This window comes from Anopheles funestus, unplaced genomic scaffold, assembly GCF_943734845.2.
Source record: "Anopheles funestus unplaced genomic scaffold, idAnoFuneDA-416_04 scaffold_13_ctg1, whole genome shotgun sequence".
NCBI classification, from domain to species: Eukaryota; Metazoa; Arthropoda; class Insecta; order Diptera; family Culicidae; genus Anopheles; species Anopheles funestus.
In genome coordinates this window covers 534,277-553,787 of record NW_026045353.1, presented here as the reverse complement: position 1 = coordinate 553,787, position 19,511 = coordinate 534,277, and the positions used below count along the sequence as shown (strand labels likewise).

Sequence of the window (19,511 nt, the reverse complement as noted above, 5' to 3'; positions counted from 1 at the left end):
CTAAGGTGTCTTGGCTAAGGTGTCTTGGCTAATGTGTCTCGGCTAAGGTGTCTTGGCTAATGTGTCTTGGCTAAGGTGTCTTGGCTAATGTGTCTCGGCTAAGGTGTCTTGGCTAAGGTGTCTTGGCTAAGGTGTCTTGGCTAATGTGTCTCGGCTAAGGTGTCTTGGCTAAGGTGTCTTGGCTAAGGTGTCTTGGCTAAGTTGTCTTGGCTAAGGTGTCTTGGCTAAGGTGTCTTGGCTAAGGTGTCTTGGCTAAGGTGTCTTGGCTAATGTGTCTTGGCTAAGGTGTCTTGGCTAAGGTGTCTTGGCTAAGGTGTCTTGGCTAATGTGACTTGGCTAAGGTGTCTTGGGTAAGGTGTCTTGGCTAAGGTGTCTTGGCTAATGTGTCTCGGCTAAGGTGTCTTGGCTAATGTGTCTTGGCTAATGTGTCTTGGCTAATGTGTCTCGGCTAAGGTGTCTTGGCTAAGGTGTCTTGGCTAAGGTGTCTCGGCTAATGTGTCTCGGCTAAGGTGTCTTGGCTAAGGTGTCTTGGCTAAGGTGTCTTGGCTAAGTTGTCTTGGCTAAGGTGTCTTGGCTAAGGTGTCTTGGCTAAGGTGTCTTGGCTAATGTGTCTCGGCTAAGGTGTCTTGACTAATGTGTCTTGGCTAAGGTGTCTTGGCTAAGGTGTCTTGGCTAAGGTGTCTTGGCTAAGGTGTCTTGGCTAAGGTGTCTTGGCTAAGGTGTCTTGGCTAAGGTGTCTTGGCTAACGTGTCTTGGCTAATGTGTCTTGGCTAAGGTGTCTTGGCTAAGGTGTCTTGGCTAAGGTGTCTTGGCTAAGGTGTCTTGGCTAATGTGTCTTGGCTAATGTGTCTCGGCTAAGGTGTCTTGGCTAAGGTGTCTTGGCTAAGGTGTCTTGGCTAATGTGTCTCGGCTAATGTGTCTTGGCTAATGTGTCTTGGCTAAGGTGTCTTGGCTAATGTGTCTTGGCTAATGTGTCTTGGCTAATGTGTCTTGGCTAAGGTGTCTTGGCTAAGGTGTCTTGGCTAAGGTGTCTTGGCTAATGTGTCTTGGCTAAGGTGTCTTGGCTAAGGTGTCTTGGCTAATGTGTCTTGGCTAAGGTGTCTTGGCTAAGGTGTCTTGGCTAATGTGTCTCGGCTAAGGTGTCTTGGCTAATGTGTCTTGGCTAAGGTGTCTTGGCTAATGTGTCTCGGCTAAGGTGTCTTGGCTAAGGTGTCTTGGCTAATGTGTCTCGGCTAAGGTGTCTTGGCTAAGGTGTCTTGGCTAAGGTGTCTTGGCTAAGTTGTCTTGGCTAAGGTGTCTTGGCTAAGGTGTCTTGGCTAAGGTGTCTTGGCTAATGTGTCTTGGCTAAGGTGTCTTGGCTAAGGTGTCTTGGCTAATGTGTCTCGGCTAAGGTGTCTTGGCTAAGGTGTCTTGGCTAAGGTGTCTTGGCTATGTTGTCTTGGCTAAGGTGTCTTGGCTAAGGTGTCTTGGCTAAGGTGTCTTGGCTAATGTGTCTCGGCTAAGGTGTCTTGGCTAATGTGTCTTGGCTAATGTGTCTTGGCTAATGTGTCTCGGCTAAGGTGTCTTGGCTAAGGTGTCTTGGCTAATGTGTCTCGGCTAAGGTGTCTTGGCTAAGGTGTCTTGGCTAAGGTGTCTTGGCTATGTTGTCTTGGCTAAGGTGTCTTGGCTAAGGTGTCTTGGCTAAGGTGTCTTGGCTAATGTGTCTCGGCTAAGGTGTCTTGGCTAATGTGTCTTGGCTAAGGTGTCTTGGCTAAGGTGTCTTGGCTAAGGTGTCTTGGCTAAGGTGTCTTGGCTAAGGTGTCTTGGCTAAGGTGTCTTGGCTAATGTGTCTTGGCTAAGGTGTCTTGGCTAAGGTGTCTTGGCTAAGGTGTCTTGGCTAAGGTGTCTTGGCTAAGGTGTCTTGGCTAATGTGTCTCGGCTAAAGTGTCTTGGCTAATGTGTTTTGGCTAAGGTGTCTTGGCTAAGGTGTCTTGGCTAATGTGTCTTGGCTAATGTGTCTTGGCTAAGGTGTCTTGGCTAATGTGTCTTGGCTAATGTGTCTTGGCTAAGGTGTCTTGGCTAAGGTGTCTTGGCTTATGTGTCTTGGCTAAAGTGTCTTGGCTTAGGTGTCTTGGCTAATGTGTCTCGGCTAAGGTGTCTTGGCTAAGGTGTCTTGGCTAAGGTGTCTTGGCTAAGGTGTCTTGGCTAAGGTGTCTTGGCTAAGGTGTCTTGGCTAATGTGTCTTGGCTAAGGTGTCTTGGCTAAGGTGTCTTGGCTAAGGTGTCTTGGCTAATGTGTCTTGGCTAAAGTGTCTTGGCTTAGGTGTCTTGGCTAATGTGTCTCGGCTAAGGTGTCTTGGCTAAGGTGTCTTGGCTAATGTGTCTTGGCTAAGGTGGCTTGGCTAATGTGTCTTGGCTAAGGTGTCTTGGCTAAGGTGTCTTGGCTAAGGTGTCTTGGCTAAGGTGTCTTGGCTAAGGTGTCTTGGCTAATGTGTCTTGGCTAAAGTGTCTCGGCTAAAGTGTCTTGGCTAAGGTGTCTTGGCTAATGTGTCTTGGCTAATGTGTCTTGGCTAAGGTGTCTTGGCTAAGGTGTCTTGGCTTATGTGTCTTGGCTAAAGTGTCTTGGCTTAGGTGTCTTGGCTAATGTGTCTCGGCTAAGGTGTCTTGGCTAATGTGTCTTGGCTAAGGTGTCTTGGCTAATGTGTCTTGGCTAAGGTGTCTTGGCTAAGGTGTCTTGGCTAATGTGTCTTGGCTAATGTGTCTCGGCTAAGGTGTCTTGGCTAATGTGTCTTGGCTAAGGTGTCTTGGCTAAGGTGTCTTGGCTAATGTGTCTTGGCTAAGGTGTCTTGGCTAAGGTGTCTTGGCTAAGGTGTCTTGGCTAAGGTGTCTTGGCTAAGGTGTCTTGGCTAATGTGTCTTGGCTAAAGTGTCTCGGCGAAAGTGTCTTGGCTAAGGTGTCTTGGCTAATGTGTCTTGGCTAATGTGTCTTGGCTAAGGTGTCTTGGCTAAGGTGTCTTGGCTTATGTGTCTTGGCTAAAGTGTCTTGGCTTAGGTGTCTTGGCTAATGTGTCTCGGCTAAGGTGTCTTGGCTAAGGTGTCTTGGCTAAGGTGTCTTGGCTAATGTGTCTTGGCTAAGGTGTCTTGGCTAAGGTGTCTTGGCTAAGGTGTCTTGGCTAATGTGTCTCGGCTAAGGTGTCTTGGCTAATGTGTCTCGGCTAAGATGTCTTGGCTAAAGTGTCTCGGCTAAAGTGTCTTGGCTAATGTGTCTTGGCTAAGGTGTCTTGGCTAAGGTGTCTTGGCTAATGTGTCTTGGCTAAGGTGTCTTGGCTAAGGTGTCTTGGCTAATGTGTCTCGGCTAATGTGTCTTGGCTAAGGTGTCTTGGCTGAGGAGTCTTGGCTAAGGTGTCTTGGCTAAGGTGTCTTGGCTAATGTGTCTTGGCTAAGGTGTCTTGGCTAAGGTGTCTTGGCTAATGTGTCTTGGCTAAGGTGTCTTGGCTAAGGTGTCTTGGCTAAGGTGTCTTGGCTAAGGTGTCTTGGCTAAGGTGTCTTGGCTAATGTGTCTTGGCTAAGGTGTCTTGGCTAAGGTGTCTTGGCTAATGTGTCTTGGCTAAGGTGTCTTGGCTAAGGTGTCTTGGCTAATGTGTCTTGGCTAATGTGTCTCGGCTAAGGTGTCTTGGCTAATGTGTCTTGGCTAAGGTGTCTTGGCTAAGGTGTCTTGGCTAATGTGTCTTGGCTAAGGTGTCTTGGCTAAGGTGTCTTGGCTAAGGTGTCTTGGCTAAGGTGTCTTGGCTAAGGTGTCTTGGCTTAGGTGTCTTGGCTAATGTGTCTCGGCTAAGGTGTCTTGGCTAAGGTGTCTTGGCTAAGGTGTCTTGGCTAATGTGTCTTGGCTAAGGTGTCTTGGCTAAGGTGTCTTGGCTAATGTGTCTTGGCTAATGTGTCTCGGCTAAGGTGTCTTGGCTAATGTGTCTTGGCTAAGGTGTCTTGGCTAAGGTGTCTTGGCTAATGTGTCTTGGCTAAGGTGTCTTGGCTAAGGTGTCTTGGCTAAGGTGTCTTGGCTAAGGTGTCTTGGCTAAGGTGTCTTGGCTAATGTGTCTTGGCTAAAGTGTCTCGGCTAAGGTGTCTTGGCTAAGGTGTCTTGGCTAAGGTGTCTTGGCTAATGTGTCTTGGCTAAGGTGTCTTGGCTAAGGTGTCTTGGCTTAGGTGTCTTGGCTAAGGTGTCTTGGCTAATGTGTCTTGGCTAAAGTGTCTTGGCTAAGGTGTCTTGGCTAATGTGTCTCGGCTAAGGTGTCTTGGCTAAGGTGTCTTGGCTAAGGTGTCTTGGCTAAGGTGTCTTGGCTAATGTGTCTTGGCTAAGGTGTCTTGGCTAAGGTGTCTTGGCTAAGGTGTCTTGGCTAAGGTGTCTTGGCTAAGGTGTCTTGGCTAATGTGTCTTGGCTAAGGTGTCTCGGCTAAAGTGTCTTGGCTAAGGTGTCTTGGCTAATGTGTCTTGGCTAATGTGTCTTGGCTAAGGTGTCTTGGCTAAGGTGTCTTGGCTTATGTGTCTTGGCTTAAGTGTCTTGGCTTAGGTGTCTTGGCTAATGTGTCTCGGCTAAGGTGTCTTGGCTAAGGTGTCTTGGCTAAGGTGTCTTGGCTAATGTGTCTTGGCTAAGGTGTCTTGGCTAAGGTGTCTTGGCTAATGTGTCTTGGCTAATGTGTCTCGGCTAAGGTGTCTTGGCTAATGTGTCTTGGCTAAGGTGTCTTGGCTAAGGTGTCTTGGCTAATGTGTCTTGGCTAAGGTGTCTTGGCTAAGGTGTCTTGGCTAAGGTGTCTTGGCTAAGGTGTCTTGGCTAAGGTGTCTTGGCTAATGTGTCTTGGCTTATGTGTCTCGGCTAAAGTGTCTTGGCTAAGGTGTCTTGGCTAAGGTGTCTTGGCTAAGGTGTCTTGGCTAATGTGTCTTGGCTAAAGTGTCTCGGCTAAAGTGTCTTGGCTAAGGTGTCTTGGCTAATGTGTCTTGGCTAATGTGTCTTGGCTAAGGTGTCTTGGCTAAGGTGTCTTGGCTTATGTGTCTTGGCTAAAGTGTCTTGGCTTAGGTGTCTTGGCTAATGTGTCTCGGCTAAGGTGTCTTGGCTAAGGTGTCTTGGCTAAGGTGTCTTGGCTAATGTGTCTTGGCTAAGGTGTCTTGGCTAAGGTGTCTTGGCTAATGTGTCTTGGCTAAGGTGTCTTGGCTAAGGTGTCTTGGCTAAGGTGTCTTGGCTAATGTGTCTTGGCTAAGGTGTCTTGGCTAAGGTGTCTTGGCTAAGGTGTCTTGGCTAATGTGTCTTGGCTAAAGTGTCTTGGCTTAGGTGTCTTGGCTAATGTGTCTCGGCTAAGGTGTCTTGGCTAAGGTGTCTTGGCTAATGTGTCTTGGCTAAGGTGTCTTGGCTAATGTGTCTTGGCTAAGGTGTCTTGGCTAAGGTGTCTTGGCTAAGGTGTCTTGGCTAAGGTGTCTTGGCTAAGGTGTCTTGGCTAATGTGTCTTGGCTAAAGTGTCTCGGCTAAAGTGTCTTGGCTAAGGTGTCTTGGCTAATGTGTCTTGGCTAATGTGTCTTGGCTAAGGTGTCTTGGCTAAAGTGTCTTGGCTTAGGTGTCTTGGCTAATGTGTCTCGGCTAAGGTGTCTTGGCTAAGGTGTCTTGGCTAAGGTGTCTTGGCTAATGTGTCTTGGCTAAGGTGTCTTGGCTAAGGTGTCTTGGCTAATGTGTCTTGGCTAAGGTGTCTTGGCTAAGGTGTCTTGGCTAAGGTGTCTTGGCTAATGTGTCTTGGCTAAGGTGTCTTGGCTAAGGTGTCTTGGCTAAGGTGTCTTGGCTAATGTGTCTTGGCTAAAGTGTCTTGGCTTAGGTGTCTTGGCTAATGTGTCTCGGCTAAGGTGTCTTGGCTAAGGTGTCTTGGCTAATGTGTCTTGGCTAAGGTGTCTTGGCTAATGTGTCTTGGCTAAGGTGTCTTGGCTAAGGTGTCTTGGCTAAGGTGTCTTGGCTAAGGTGTCTTGGCTAAGGTGTCTTGGCTAATGTGTCTTGGCTAAAGTGTCTCGGCTAAAGTGTCTTGGCTAAGGTGTCTTGGCTAATGTGTCTTGGCTAATGTGTCTTGGCTAAGGTGTCTTGGCTAAGGTGTCTTGGCTAATGTGTCTTGGCTAATGTGTCTCGGCTAAGGTGTCTTGGCTAAGGTGTCTTGGCTAAGGTGTCTTGGTTAATGTGTCTTGGCTAAGGTGTCTTGGCTAAGGTGTCTTGGCTAAGGTGTCTTGGCTAAGGTGTCTTGGCTAAGGTGTCTTGGCTAAGGTGTCTTGGCTAATGTGTCTTGGCTAAAGTGTCTCGGCTAAGGTGTCTTGGCTAAGGTGTCTTGGCTAATGTGTCTTGGCTAATGTGTCTTGGCTAAGGTGTCTTGGCTAAGGTGTCTTGGCTTATGTGTCTTGGCTAAAGTGTCTTGGCTTAGGTGTCTTGGCTAATGTGTCTCGGCTAAGGTGTCTTGGCTAAGGTGTCTTGGCTAAGGTGTCTTGGCTAATGTGTCTTGGCTAAAGTGTCTTGGCTAAGGTGTCTTGGCTAATGTGTCTTGGCTAATGTGTCTCGGCTAAGGTGTCTTGGCTAATGTGTCTTGGCTAAGGTGTCTTGGCTAAGGTGTCTTGGCTAATGTGTCTTGGCTAAGGTGTCTTGGCTAAGGTGTCTTGGCTAAGGTGTCTTGGCTAAGGTGTCTTGGCTAATGTGTCTTGGCTAAAGTGTCTCGGCTAAAGTGTCTTGGCTAAGGTGTCTTGGCTAATGTGTCTTGGCTAATGTGTCTTGGCTAAGGTGTCTTGGCTAAGGTGTCTTGGCTTATGTGTCTTGGCTAAAGTGTCTTGGCTTAGGTGTCTTGGCTAATGTGTCTCGGCTAAGGTGTCTTGGCTAAGGTGTCTTGGCTAAGGTGTCTTGGCTAATGTGTCTTGGCTAAGGTGTCTTGGCTAAGTTGTCTTGGCTAAGGTGTCTTGGCTAATGTGTCTCGGCTAAGGTGTCTTGGCTAATGTGTCTCGGCTAAGGTGTCTTGGCTAAAGTGTCTCGGCTAAAGTGTCTTGGCTAATGTGTCTTGGCTAAGGTGTCTTGGCTAAGGTGTCTTGGCTAATGTGTCTTGGCTAAGGTGTCTTGGCTAAGGTGTCTTGGCTAATGTGTCTTGGCTAAGGTGTCTTGGCTAAGGTGTCTTGGCTAATGTGTCTCGGCTAATGTGTCTTGGCTAAGGTGTCTTGGCTGAGGAGTCTTGGCTAATGTGTCTTGGCTAATGTGTCTTGGCTAAGGTGTCTTGGCTAATGTGTCTTGGCTAAGGTGTCTTGGCTAAGGTGTCTTGGCTAATGTGTCTTGGCTAAGGTGTCTTGGCTAAGGTGTCTTGGCTAAGGTGTCTTGGCTAAGGTGTCTTGGCTAATGTGTCTTGGCTAAAGTGTCTTGGCTTAGGTGTCTTGGCTAAGGTGTCTTGGCTAAGGTGTCTTGGCTAATGTGTCTTGGCTAAGGTGTCTTGGCTAATGTGTCTTGGCTAAGGTGTCTTGGCTAAGGTGTCTTGGCTAAGGTGTCTTGGCTAAGGTGTCTTGGCTAAGGTGTCTTGGCTAATGTGTCTTGGCTAAAGTGTCTCGGCTAAAGTGTCTTGGCTAAGGTGTCTTGGCTAATGTGTCTTGGCTAATGTGTCTTGGCTAAGGTGTCTTGGCTAAGGTGTCTTGGCTTATGTGTCTTGGCTAAAGTGTCTTGGCTTAGGTGTCTTGGCTAATGTGTCTCGGCTAAGGTGTCTTGGCTAAGGTGTCTTGGCTAAGGTGTCTTGGCTAATGTGTCTTGGCTAAGGTGTCTTGGCTAAGGTGTCTTGGCTAAAGTGTCTTGGCTAAAGTGTCTCGGCTAAAGTGTCTTGGCTAATGTGTCTTGGCTAAGGTGTCTTGGCTAAGGTGTCTTGGCTAATGTGTCTTGGCTAAGGTGTCTTGGCTAAGGTGTCTTGGCTAAGGTGTCTTGGCTAAGGTGTCTTGGCTAAGGTGTCTTGGCTAATGTGTCTTGGCTAAAGTGTCTCGGCTAAAGTGTCTTGGCTAAGGTGTCTTGGCTAATGTGTCTTGGCTAATGTGTCTTGGCTAAGGTGTCTTGGCTAAGGTGTCTTGGCTTATGTGTCTTGGCTAAAGTGTCTTGGCTTAGGTGTCTTGGCTAATGTGTCTCGGCTAAGGTGTCTTGGCTAAGGTGTCTTGGCTAAGGTGTCTTGGCTAATGAGTCTTGGCTAAGGTGTCTTGGCTAAGGTGTCTTGGCTAAGGTGTCTTGGCTAATGTGTCTCGGCTAAGGTGTCTTGGCTAATGTGTCTCGGCTAAGGTGTCTTGGCTAAAGTGTCTCGGCTAAAGTGTCTTGGCTAATGTGTCTTGGCTAAGGTGTCTTGGCTAAGGTGTCTTGGCTAATGTGTCTTGGCTAAGGTGTCTTGGCTAAGGTGTCTTGGCTAAGGTGTCTTGGCTAAGGTGTCTTGGCTAAGGTGTCTTGGCTAATGTGTCTCGGCTAATGCGTCTTGGCTAAGGTGTCTTGGCTGAGGAGTCTTGGCTAATGTGTCTTGGCTAATGTGTCTTGGCTAAGGTGTCTTGGCTAAGGTGTCTTGGCTAATGTGTCTTGGCTAAAGTGTCTTGGCTTAGGTGTCTTGGCTAATGTGTCTCGGCTAAGGTGTCTTGGCTAAGGTGTCTTGGCTAATGTGTCTTGGCTAAGGTGTCTTGGCTAATGTGTCTTGGCTAAGGTGTCTTGGCTAAGGTGTCTTGGCTAAGGTGTCTTGGCTAAGGTGTCTTGGCTAAGGTGTCTTGGCTAAGGTGTCTTGGTTAATGTGTCTCGGCTAATGTGTCTTGGCTAATGTGTCTTGGCTAAGGTGTCTTGGCTAATGTGTCTTGGCTAAGGTGTCTTGGCTAAGGTGTCTTGGCTAAGGTGTCTTGGCTAATGTGTCTTGGCTAATGTGTCTTGGCTAATGTGTCTCGGCTAAAGTGTCTTGGCTAATGTGTCTTGGCTAAGGTGTCTTGGCTAAGGTGTCTTGGCTAAGGTGTCTTGGCTAAGGTGTCTTGGCTAAGGTGTCTTGGCTAATGTGTCTCGGCTAATGTGTCTTGGCTAATGTGTCTTGGCTAAGGTGTCTTTACTAATGTGTCTTGGCTAAGTTGTCTTGGCTAAGGTGTCTTGGCTAATGTGTCTTGGCTAAAGTGTCTTTGCTAATGTGTCTTGGCTAATGTGTCTTGGCTAATGTGTCTTGGCTAAGGTGTCTTGGCTATTGTGTCTTGGCTAAGGTGTCTTGGCTAAGGTGTCTTGGCTAAGGTGTCTTGGCTAAGGTGTCTTGGCTAAGGTGTCTTGGCTAAGGTGTCTTGGCTAATGTGTCTCGGCTAATGTGTCTTGGCTAATGTGTCTTGGCTAAGGTGTCTTGGCTAATGTGTCTTGGCTAATGTGTCTTGGCTAAGGTGTCTTGGCTAATGTGTCTTGGCTAAGGTGTCTTGGCTAATGTGTCTTGGCTAAGGTGTCTTGGCTAAGGTGTCTTGGCTAAGGTGTCTTGGCTAAGGTGTCTTGGCTAATGTGTCTCGGCTAAGGTGTCTTGGCTAAGGTGTCTTGGCTAAGATGTCTTGGCTAAGGTGTCTTGGCTAATGTGTCTCGGCTAAGGTGTCTTGGCTAAGGTGTCTTGGCTAAGGTGTCTTGGCTAATGTGTCTCGGCTAAGGTGTCTTGGCTAAGGTGTCTTGGCTAAGGTGTCTTGGCTAAGGTGTCTTGGCTAATGTGTCTCGGCTAATGCGTCTTGGCTAAGGTGTCTTGGCTGAGGTGTCTTGGCTAATGTGTCTTGGCTAATGTGTCTTGGCTAAGGTGTCTTGGCTAATGTGTCTTGGCTAAGGTGTCTTGGCTAATGTGTCTTGGCTAAGGTGTCTTGGCTAAGGTGTCTTGGCTAAGGTGTCTTGGCTAAGGTGTCTTGGCTAATGTGTCTCGGCTAAGGTGTCTTGGCTAAGGTGTCTTGGCTAAGATGTCTTGGCTAAGGTGTCTTGGCTAATGTGTCTCGGCTAAGGTGTCTTGGCTAAGGTGTCTTGGCTAAGGTGTCTTGGCTAATGTGTCTCGGCTAAGGTGTCTTGGCTAAGGTGTCTTGGCTAATGTGTCTCGGCTAAAGTGTCTTGGCTAAGGTGTCTTGGCTAAGGTGTCTTGGCTAAGGTGTCTTGGCTAAGGTGTCTTGGCTAATGTGTCTTGGCTAAGGTGTCTTGGCTAATGTGTCTTGGCTAAGTTGTCTTGGCTAAGGTGTCTTGGCTAATGTGTCTTGGCTAAAGTGTCTTTGCTAAGGTGTCTTGGCTAATGTGTCTTGGCTAAGGTGTCTTGGCTAATGTGTCTTGGCTAAGGTGTCTTGGCTTATGTGTCTTGGCTAAGGTGTCTTGGCTAAGGTGTCTTGGCTAAGGTGTCTTGGCTAATGTGTCTCGGCTAAGATGTCTTGGCTAATGTGTCTCGGCTAAGGTGTCTTGGCTAAAGTGTCTTGGCTTAGGTGTCTTGGCTAATGTGTCTCGGCTAAGGTGTCTTGGCTAAGGTGTCTTGGCTAAAGTGTCTTGGCTAAGGTGTCTTGGCTAATGTGTCTTGGCTAAGGTGTCTTGGCTAAGGTGTCTTGGCTAAGGTGTCTTGGCTAATGTGTCTTGGCTAATGTGTCTTGGCTAATGTGTTTCGGCTAAAGTGTCTTGGCTAATGTGTCTTGGCTAAGGTGTCTTGGCTAAGGTGTCTTGGCTAAGGTGTCTTGGCTAAGGTGTCTTGGCTAAAGTGTCTTGGCTAAGGTGTCTTGGCTAATGTGTCTTGGCTAATGTGTCTTGGCTAATGTGTCTTGGCTAAGGTGTCTTGGCTAAGGTGTCTTGGCTAAGGTGTCTTGGCTAATGTGTCTCGGCTAAGGTGTCTTGGCTAAGGTGTCTTGGCTAAGGTGTCTTGGCTAATGTGTCTCGGCTAAGGTGTCTTGGCTAAGGTGTCTTGGCTAAGGTGTCTTGGCTAATGTGTCTCGGCTAAGGTGTCTTGGCTAAGGTGTCTTGGCTAATGTGTCTCGGCTAGAGTGTCTTGGCTAAGGTGTCTTGGCTAAGGTGTCTTGGCTAATGTGTCTCGGCTAAGGTGTCTTGGCTAAGGTGTCTTGGCTAAGGTGTCTTGGCTAAGGTGTCTTGGCTAAGGTGTCTTAGCTATTGTGTCTCGGCTAAAGTGTCTTGGCTAAGGTGTCTTGGCTAAGGTGTCTTGGCTAATGTGTCATGGCTAATGTGTCTTGGCTAAGGTGTCTTGGCTAATGTGTCTCGGCTAAAGTGTCTTGGCTAAGGTGTCTTGGCTAAGGTGTCTTGGCTAATGTGTCTCGGCAAAGGTGTCTTGGCTAAGGTGTCTTGGCTAATGTGTCTTGGGTAAGGTGTCTTGGCTAAGGTGTCTGTGCTAAGGTGTCTTGGCTAAGGTGTCTTGGCTAATGTGTCTCGGCTAAGGTGTCTTGGCTAAAGTGTCTTGGCTTAGGTGTCTTGGCTAATGTGTCTCGGCTAAGGTGTCTTGGCTAAGGTGTCTTGGCTAATGTGTCTTGGCTAAGGTGTCTTGGCTAATGTGTCTTGGCTAAGGTGTCTTGGCTAAGGTGTCTTGGCTAAGGTGTCTTGGCTAATGTGTCTTGGCTAATGTGTCTTGGCTAATGTGTCTCGGCTAAAGTGTCTTGGCTAATGTGTCTTGGCTAAGGTGTCTTGGCTAAGGTGTCTTGGCTAAGGTGTCTTGGCTAAAGTGTCTTGGCTAAGGTGTCTTGGCTAAGGTGTCTTGGCTAAAGTGTCTTGGCTAAGGTGTCTTGGCTAATGTGTCTCGGCAAAGGTGTCTTGGCTAAGGTGTCTTGGCTAATGTGTCTTGGGTAAGGTGTCTTGGCTAAGGTGTCTGTGCTAAGGTGTCTTGGCTAAGGTGTCTTGGCTAATGTGTCTCGGCTAAGGTGTCTTGGCTAAAGTGTCTTGGCTTAGGTGTCTTGGCTAATGTGTCTCGGCTAAGGTGTCTTGGCTAATGTGTTTCGGCTAAAGTGTCTTGGCTAATGTGTCTTGGCTAAGGTGTCTTGGCTAAGGTGTCTTGGCTAAGGTGTCTTGGCTAAGGTGTCTTGGCTAAGGTGTCTTGGCTAAGGTGTCTTGGCTAATGTGTCTTGGCTAAGGTGTCTTGGCTAAGGTGTCTTGGCTAATGTGTCTTGGCTAAGGTGTCTTGGCTAAGGTGTCTTGGCTAAGGTGTCTTGGCTAAGGTGTCTTGGCTAAGGTGTCTTGGCTAAGGTGTCTTGGCTAAGGTGTCTTGGCTAATGTGTCTTGGCTAAGGTGTCTTGGCTAATGTGTCTTGGCTAAGGTGTCTTGGCTAAGGTGTCTTGGCTAAGGTGTCTTGGCTAAGGTGTCTTGGCTAAGGTGTCTTGGCTAAGGTGTCTTGGCTAAGGTGTCTTGGCTAAGGTGTCTTGGCTAAGGTGTCTTGGCTAATGTGTCTCGGCTAAAGTGTCTTTGCTAATGTGTCTTGGCTAAGGTGTCTTGGCTAATGTGTCTTGGATAATGTGTTTCGACTAATGTGTCTCGGCTAAGGTGTCTTGGCTAAGGTGTCTTGGCTAAGGTGTCTTGGCTAATGTGTCTTGGCTAATGTGTCTTGGCTAAGGTGTCTTGGCTAAGGTGTCTTGGCTAAGGTGTCTTGGCTAAGGTGTCTTGGCTAAGGTGTCTTGGCTAATGTGTCTCGACTAATGTGTCTCGGCTAAGGTGTCTTGGCTAATGTGTCTTGGCTAAGGTGTCTCGGCTAAGGTGTCTTGGCTAAGGTGTCTTGGCTAATGTGTCTCGGCAAAGGTGTCTTGGCTAAGGTGTCTTGGCTAATGTGTCTTGGGTAAGGTGTCTTGGCTAAGGTGTCTTGGCTAAGGTGTCTTGGCTAAGGTGTCTTGGCTTATGTGTCTTGGCTTATGTGTCTTGGCTAAGGTGTCTTGGCTAAGGTGTCTTGGCTAAGGTGTCTTGGCTAATGTGTCTTGGCTAAGGTGTCTTGGCTTATGTGTCTTGGCTAATGTGTCTTGGCTAAGGTGTCTTGGCTAAGGTGTCTTGGCTAAGGTGTCTTGGCTAATGTGTCATGGCTAATGTGTCTTGGCTAAGGTGTCTTGGCTAAGGTGTCTTGGCTAAGGTGTCTTGGCTAATGTGTCTTGGCTAAGGTGTCTTTTCTAATGTGTCTTGGCTAAGGTGTCTTGGCTAAGGTGTCTTGGCTAAGGTGTCTTGGCTAAGGTGTCTTGGCTAAGGTGTCTTGGCTAAGGTGTCTTGGCTAATGTGTCTTGGCTAAGGTGTCTTGGCTTATGTGTCTTGGCTAATGTGTCTTGGCTAAGGTGTCTTGGCTAATGTGTCTTGGCTAAGGTGTCTTGGCTAAGGTGTCTTGGCTAATGTGTCTCGGCTAAAGTGTCTTGGCTAAGGTGTCTTGGCTAAGGTGTCTTGGCTATTGTGTCTCGGCTAAAGTGTCTTGGCTAAGGTGTCTTGGCTAAGGTGTCTTGGCTAATGTGTCTCGGCTAAAGTGTCTTGGCTAATGTGTCTTGGCTAAGGTGTCTTGGCTAATGTGTCTTGGCTAATGTGTCTCGGCTAAAGTGTCTTGGCTAAGGTGTCTTGGCTAAGGTGTCTTGGCTAAGGTGTCTTGGCTAATGTGTCTCGACTAATGTGTCTCGGCTAAGGTGTCTTGGCTAATGTGTCTTGGCTAAGGTGTCTCGGCTAAGGTGTCTTGGCTAAGGTGTCTTGGCTAATGTGTCTCGGCAAAGGTGTCTTGGCTAAGGTGTCTTGGCTAATGTGTCTTGGGTAAGGTGTCTTGGCTAAGGTGTCTTGGCTAAGGTGTCTTGGCTAAGGTGTCTTGGCTAAGTTGTCTTGGCTAAGGTGTCTTGGGTAAGGTGTCTTGGCTAATGTGTCTTGGCTAAGGTTTTTTTTTTCCAAGGAGAGATAAAATCTTCTTAGACACCACCAACGGTGACATGGGATTTTTACCCAGTAAAAAAACTCTCCTTGGCCACGTAGTGTTGCTGCCACCACCCACGGGATCACCTCGCGGTATAACTTCACGGGTGGGGCTCTACAATGGACTTAGTCCACACCTTTACTTAACACCATAGACTATTCAACGGGACGAGACGTACATTCAGGGTTCAGTTCAGACTTGCAATATCCACAAGTACTCACCGACACTCAAACACACACTGACACATAAAGCACATGAAGCAAAACACATCACACGTAACTCCCTTCACACTCGGCCAAGTCTTTGGTCCACCCTCCAGGCGTGCTGAAGTTTTGTGGCGATCAATCGCATAGCTAATGCCACGGCATCCCACTTTCTGCAGTCCTCGATCATTAGCTCGACCAGGTTGCCTTTGTTGATTGTTGAACCACACTTTTCACTGGCTTCATGCCGTTCGTCGACAAATCTGGGGCAGTGGAAGAGCACGTGTTCGGCTGTTTCATCTACGGTCACGCATACTGGGCACCTCGAGGAACTCGTGTGCTGGTACTTGTGAAGGTAACTCCTGAAGCACCCATGGCCAGTAAGGAATTGGGTCACAAAGAAATTCACTTCTCCATGCTTCCTATCAATCCATACCGCTAAGTTCGGGATTAGTGCATGTGTCCAACGTCCTTTGGTGGAGAGGTCCCATTCTGCCTGCCACTTCGCCCTGGATATAGTCCTAGCGGAGGACCTGGACATTCTCGCTCCGATAATGCCGCTACCTCCGGAACACTCACAGTCTTCTGCCAAGATGATGCAAATAGGCATCATATTAGCCACTACACATGCCGCCGAGTACGAAGTTGTCCTATAGGCGCAGATCACTCTCAGCGCTAGCAACCGATACACCCTATTTACAACACGCTGATTCGCCTTAACCGCCAGAATATGCAGGTGGCAATTGGCTAAGGTGTCTTGGCTTATGTGTCTTGGCTAATGTGTCTTGGCTAAGGTGTCTTGGCTAAGGTGTCTTGGCTAAGGTGTCTTGGCTAATGTGTCATGGCTAATGTGTCTTGGCTAAGGTGTCTTGGCTAAGGTGTCTTGGCTAAGGTGTCTTGGCTAAGGTGTCTTGGCTAATGTGTCATGGCTAATGTGTCTTGGCTAAGGTGTCTTGGCTAAGGTGTCTTGGCTAAGGTGTCTTGGCTAAGGTGTCTTGGCTAATGTGTCTTGGCTTATGTGTCTTGGCTAATGTGTCTTGGCAAAGGTGTCTTGGCTAATGTGTCTTGGCTAAGGTGTCTTGGCTAAGGTGTCTTGGCTAATGTGTCTCGGCTAAAGTGTCTTGGCTAAGGTGTCTTGGCTAAGGTGTCTTGGCTAAGGTGTCTCGGTAAAAGTGTCTTGGCTAAGGTGTCTTGGCTAAGGTGTCTTGGCTAATGTGTCTCGACTAAAGTGTCTTGGCTAATGTGTCTTGGCTAAGGTGTCTTGGCTAAGGTGTCTTGGCTAATGTGTCTTGGCTAATGTGTCTTGGCTAAGGTGTCTTGGCTAATGTGTCTTGGCTAAGGTGTCTTGGCTAAGTTGTCTTGGCTAATGTGTCATGGCTAATGTGTCTTGGCTAATGTGTCTTGGCTTATGTGTCTTGGCTAATGTGTCTTGGCTAAGGTGTCTTGGCTAATGTGTCTTGGCTAATGTGTCTCGGCTAAAGTGTCTTGGCTAAGGTGTCTTGGCTAAGGTGTCTTGGCTAATGTGTCTCGGCTAAAGTGTCTTGGCTAAGGTGTCTTGGCTAATGTGTCTCGACTAAAGTGTCTTGGCTAATGTGTCTTGGCTAAGGTGTCTTGGCTAAGTTGTCTTGGCTAATGTGTCATGGCTAATGTGTCTTGGCTAATGTGTCTTGGCTTATGTGTCTTGGCTAATGTGTCTTGGCTAAGGTGTCTTGGCTAAGGTGTCTTGGCTAATGTGTCTCGGCTAAAGTGTCTTGGCTAAGGTGTCTTGGCTAAGGTGTCTTGGCTAATGTGTCTCGGCTAAAGTGTCTTGGCTAAGGTGTCTTGGCTAATGTGTCTTGGCTAATGTGTCTCGACTAATATGTCTCGGCTAAGGTGTCTTGGCTAAGGTGTCTTGGCTAAGGTGTCTTGGCTAATGTGTCTTGGCTAAGGTGTCTTGGCTAATGTGTCTTGGATAAGGTGTCTTGGCTAAGGTGTCTTGGCTAAGGTGTCTTGGCTAAGGTGTCTTGGCTAAGGTGTCTCGACTAATGTGTCTCGGCTAAGGTGTCTTGGCTAATGTGTCTTGGCTAAGGTGTCTCGGCTAAGGTGTCTTGGCTAAGGTGTCTTGGCTAATGTGTCTCGGCAAAGGTGTCTTGGCTAAGGTGTCTTGGCTAAGGTGTCTTGGCTAAGGTGTCTTGGCTAATGTGTCATGGCTAATGTGTCTTGGCTAATGTGTCTTGGCTTATGTGTCTTGGCTAATGTGTCTTGGCTAAGGTGTCTTGGCTGATGTGTCTTGGCTAAGGTGTCTTGGGTAAGGTGTCTTGGCTAATGTGTCTCGGCTAAAGTGTCTTGGCTAAGGTGTCTTGGCTAAGGTGTCTTGGCTAATGTGTCTTGGCAAATGTGTCATGGCTAATGTGTCTTGGCTAATGTGTCTTGGCTAAGGTGTCTTGGCTAAGGTGTCTTGGCTAATGTGTCTCGGCTAAGGTGTCTTGGCTAATGTGTCTTGGCTTATGTGTCTTGGCTAATGTGTCTTGGCTAAGGTGTCTTGGCTAATGTGTCTTGGCTAAGGTGTCTTGGCTAACGTGTCTTGGCTAATGTGTCTCGGCTAAAGTGTCTTGGCTAAGGTGTCTTGGCTAATGTGTCTTGGCTAATGTGTCTCGACTAATATGTCTCGGCTAAGGTGTCTTGGCTAAGGTGTCTTGGCTAATGTGTCTTGGCTAAGGTGTCTTGGCTAAGGTGTCTTGGCTAATGTGTCTTGGCTAATGTGTCTTGGCTAAGGTGTCTTGGCTAATGTGTCTTGGCTAATGTGTCTTGGCTAATGTGTCTTGGCTAAGGTGTCTTGGCTAATGTGTCTTGGCTAAGGTGTCTTGGCTAAGGTGTCTTGGCTAATGTGTCATGGCTAATGTGTCTTGGCTAATGTGTCTTGGCTAAGGTGTCTTGGCTAATGTGTCTTGGCTAATGTGTCTTGGCTAATGTGTCTTGGCTAAGGTGTCTTGGCTAAGGTGTCTTGGCTAATGTGTCTCGGCTAAAGTGTCTTGGCTAAGGTGTCTTGGCTAATGTGTCTTGGCTAATGTGTCTTGGCTAAGGTGTCTTGGCTAAGGTGTCTTGGCTAATGTGTCTCGGCTAAAGTGTCTTGGCTAAGGTGTCTTGGCTAAGGTGTCTTGGCTAATGTGCCTCGACTAAAGTGTCTTGGCTAATGTGTCTTGGCTAAGGTGTCTTGGCTAATGTGTCTTGGCTAATGTGTCTCGACTAATATGTCTCGGCTAAGGTGTCTTGGCTAAGGTGTCTTGGCTAAGGTGTCTTGGCTAATGTGTCTTGGCTAAGGTGTCTTGGCTAAGGTGTCTTGGATAAGGTGTCTTGGCTAAGGTGTCTTGGCTAAGGTGTCTTGGCTAAGGTGTCTTGGCTAAGGTGTCTCGACTAATGTGTCTCGGCTAAGGTGTCTTGGCTAATGTGTCTTGGCTAAGGTGTCTCGGCTAAGGTGTCTTGGCTAAGGTGTCTTGGCTAATGTGTCTCGGCAAAGGAGTCTTGGCTAAGGTGTCTTGGCTAAGGTGTCTTGGCTAAGGTGTCTTGGCTAATGTGTCATGGCTAATGTGTCTTGGCTAATGTGTCTTGGCTTATGTGTCTTGGCTAAGGTGTCTTGGCTTATGTGTCTTGGCTAATGTGTCTTGGCTAAGGTGTCTTGGCTAAGGTGTCTTGGCTAAGGTGTCTTGGCTAATGTGTCTTGGCTAAGGTGTCTTGGCTAAGGTGTCTTGGCTAATGTGTCTTGGCTAATGTGTCTTGGCTAAGGTGTCTTGGCTAATGTGTCTTGGCTAAGGTGTCTTGGCTAAGGTGTCTTGGCTAATGTGTCTCGGCTAAGGTGTCTTGGCTAATGTGTCTTGGCTTATGTGTCTTGGCTAATGTGTCTTGGCTAAGGTGTCTTGGCTAATGTGTCTTGGCTAAGGTGTCTTGGCTAACGTGTCTTGGCTAATGTGTCTCGGCTAAAGTGTCTTGGCTAAGGTGTCTTGGCTAATGTGTCTTGGCTAATGTGTCTCGACTAATATGTCTCGGCTAAGGTGTCTTGGCTAAGGTGTCTTGGCTAATGTGTCTTGGCTAAGGTGTCTTGGCTAAGGTGTCTTGGCTAATGTGTCTTGGCTAATGTGTCTTGGCTAAGGTGTCTTGGCTAATGTGTCTTGGCTAATGTGTCTTGGCTAATGTGTCTTGGCTAAGGTGTCTTGGCTAATGTGTCTTGGCTAAGGTGTCTTGGCTAAGGTGTCTTGGCTAATGTGTCATGGCTAATGTGTCTTGGCTAATGTGTCTTGGCTAAGGTGTCTTGGCTAATGTGTCTTGGCTAATGTGTCTTGGCTAATGTGTCTTGGCTAAGGTGTCTTGGCTAAGGTGTCTTGGCTAATGTGTCTCGGCTAAAGTGTCTTGGCTAAGGTGTCTTGGCTAATGTGTCTTGGCTAATGTGTCTTGGCTAAGGTGTCTTGGCTAAGGTGTCTTGGCTAATGTGTCTCGGCTAAAGTGTCTTGGCTAAGGTGTCTTGGCTAAGGTGTCTTGGCTAATGTGCCTCGACTAAAGTGTCTTGGCTAATGTGTCTTGGCTAAGGTGTCTTGGCTAATGTGTCTTGGCTAATGTGTCTCGACTAATATGTCTCGGCTAAGGTGTCTTGGCTAAGGTGTCTTGGCTAAGGTGTCTTGGCTAATGTGTCTTGGCTAAGGTGTCTTGGCTAAGGTGTCTTGGATAAGGTGTCTTGGCTAAGGTGTCTTGGCTAAGGTGTCTTGGCTAAGGTGTCTTGGCTAAGGTGTCTCGACTAATGTGTCTCGGCTAAGGTGTCTTGGCTAATGTGTCTTGGCTAAGGTGTCTCGGCTAAGGTGTCTTGGCTAAGGTGTCTTGGCTAATGTGTCTCGGCAAAGGAGTCTTGGCTAAGGTGTCTTGGCTAAGGTGTCTTGGCTAAGGTGTCTTGGCTAATGTGTCATGGCTAATGTGTCTTGGCTAATGTGTCTTGGCTTATGTGTCTTGGCTAAGGTGTCTTGGCTTATGTGTCTTGGCTAATGTGTCTTGGCTAAGGTGTCTTGGCTAAGGTGTCTTGGCTAAGGTGTCTTGGCTAATGTGTCATGGCTAATGTGTCTTGGCTAAGGTGTCTTGGCTAAGGTGTCTTGGCTAAGGTGTCTTGGCTAAGGTGTCTTGGCTAATGTGTCATGGCTAATGTGTCTTGGCTAATGTGTCTTGGCTTATGTGTCTTGGCTAATGTGTCTTGGTTAAGGTGTCTTGGCTAATGTGTCTTGGCTAAGGTGTCTTGTCTAAGGTGTCTTGGCTAATGTGTCTCGGCTAAAGTGTCTTGGCTAAGGTGTCTTGGCTAAGGTGTCTTGGCTATTGTGTCTCGACTAAAGTGTCTTGGCTAATGTGTCTTGGCTAAGGTGTCTTGGCTAATGTGTCTTGGCTAATGTGTCTCGACTAATATGTCTCGGCTAAGGTGTCTTGGCTAAGGTATCT

The 19,511-nt window shown here is 47.7% G+C and overlaps 1 long non-coding RNA gene across 1 annotated transcript in view; it reads left to right on the top strand.

The window, feature by feature from the left end:
- The window catches only part of LOC125774501 (uncharacterized), a 43,796-nt gene extending 33,394 nt beyond the window's left edge, over nt 1-10,402 (top strand). The window contains exon 3 of the long non-coding RNA XR_007420979.1: nt 8,742-10,402. This is a non-coding gene — a long non-coding RNA (uncharacterized LOC125774501). The remainder of the gene's footprint in view (nt 1-8,741) is intronic.
- The last annotated feature ends 9,109 nt before the right edge of the window (nt 10,403-19,511 follow it).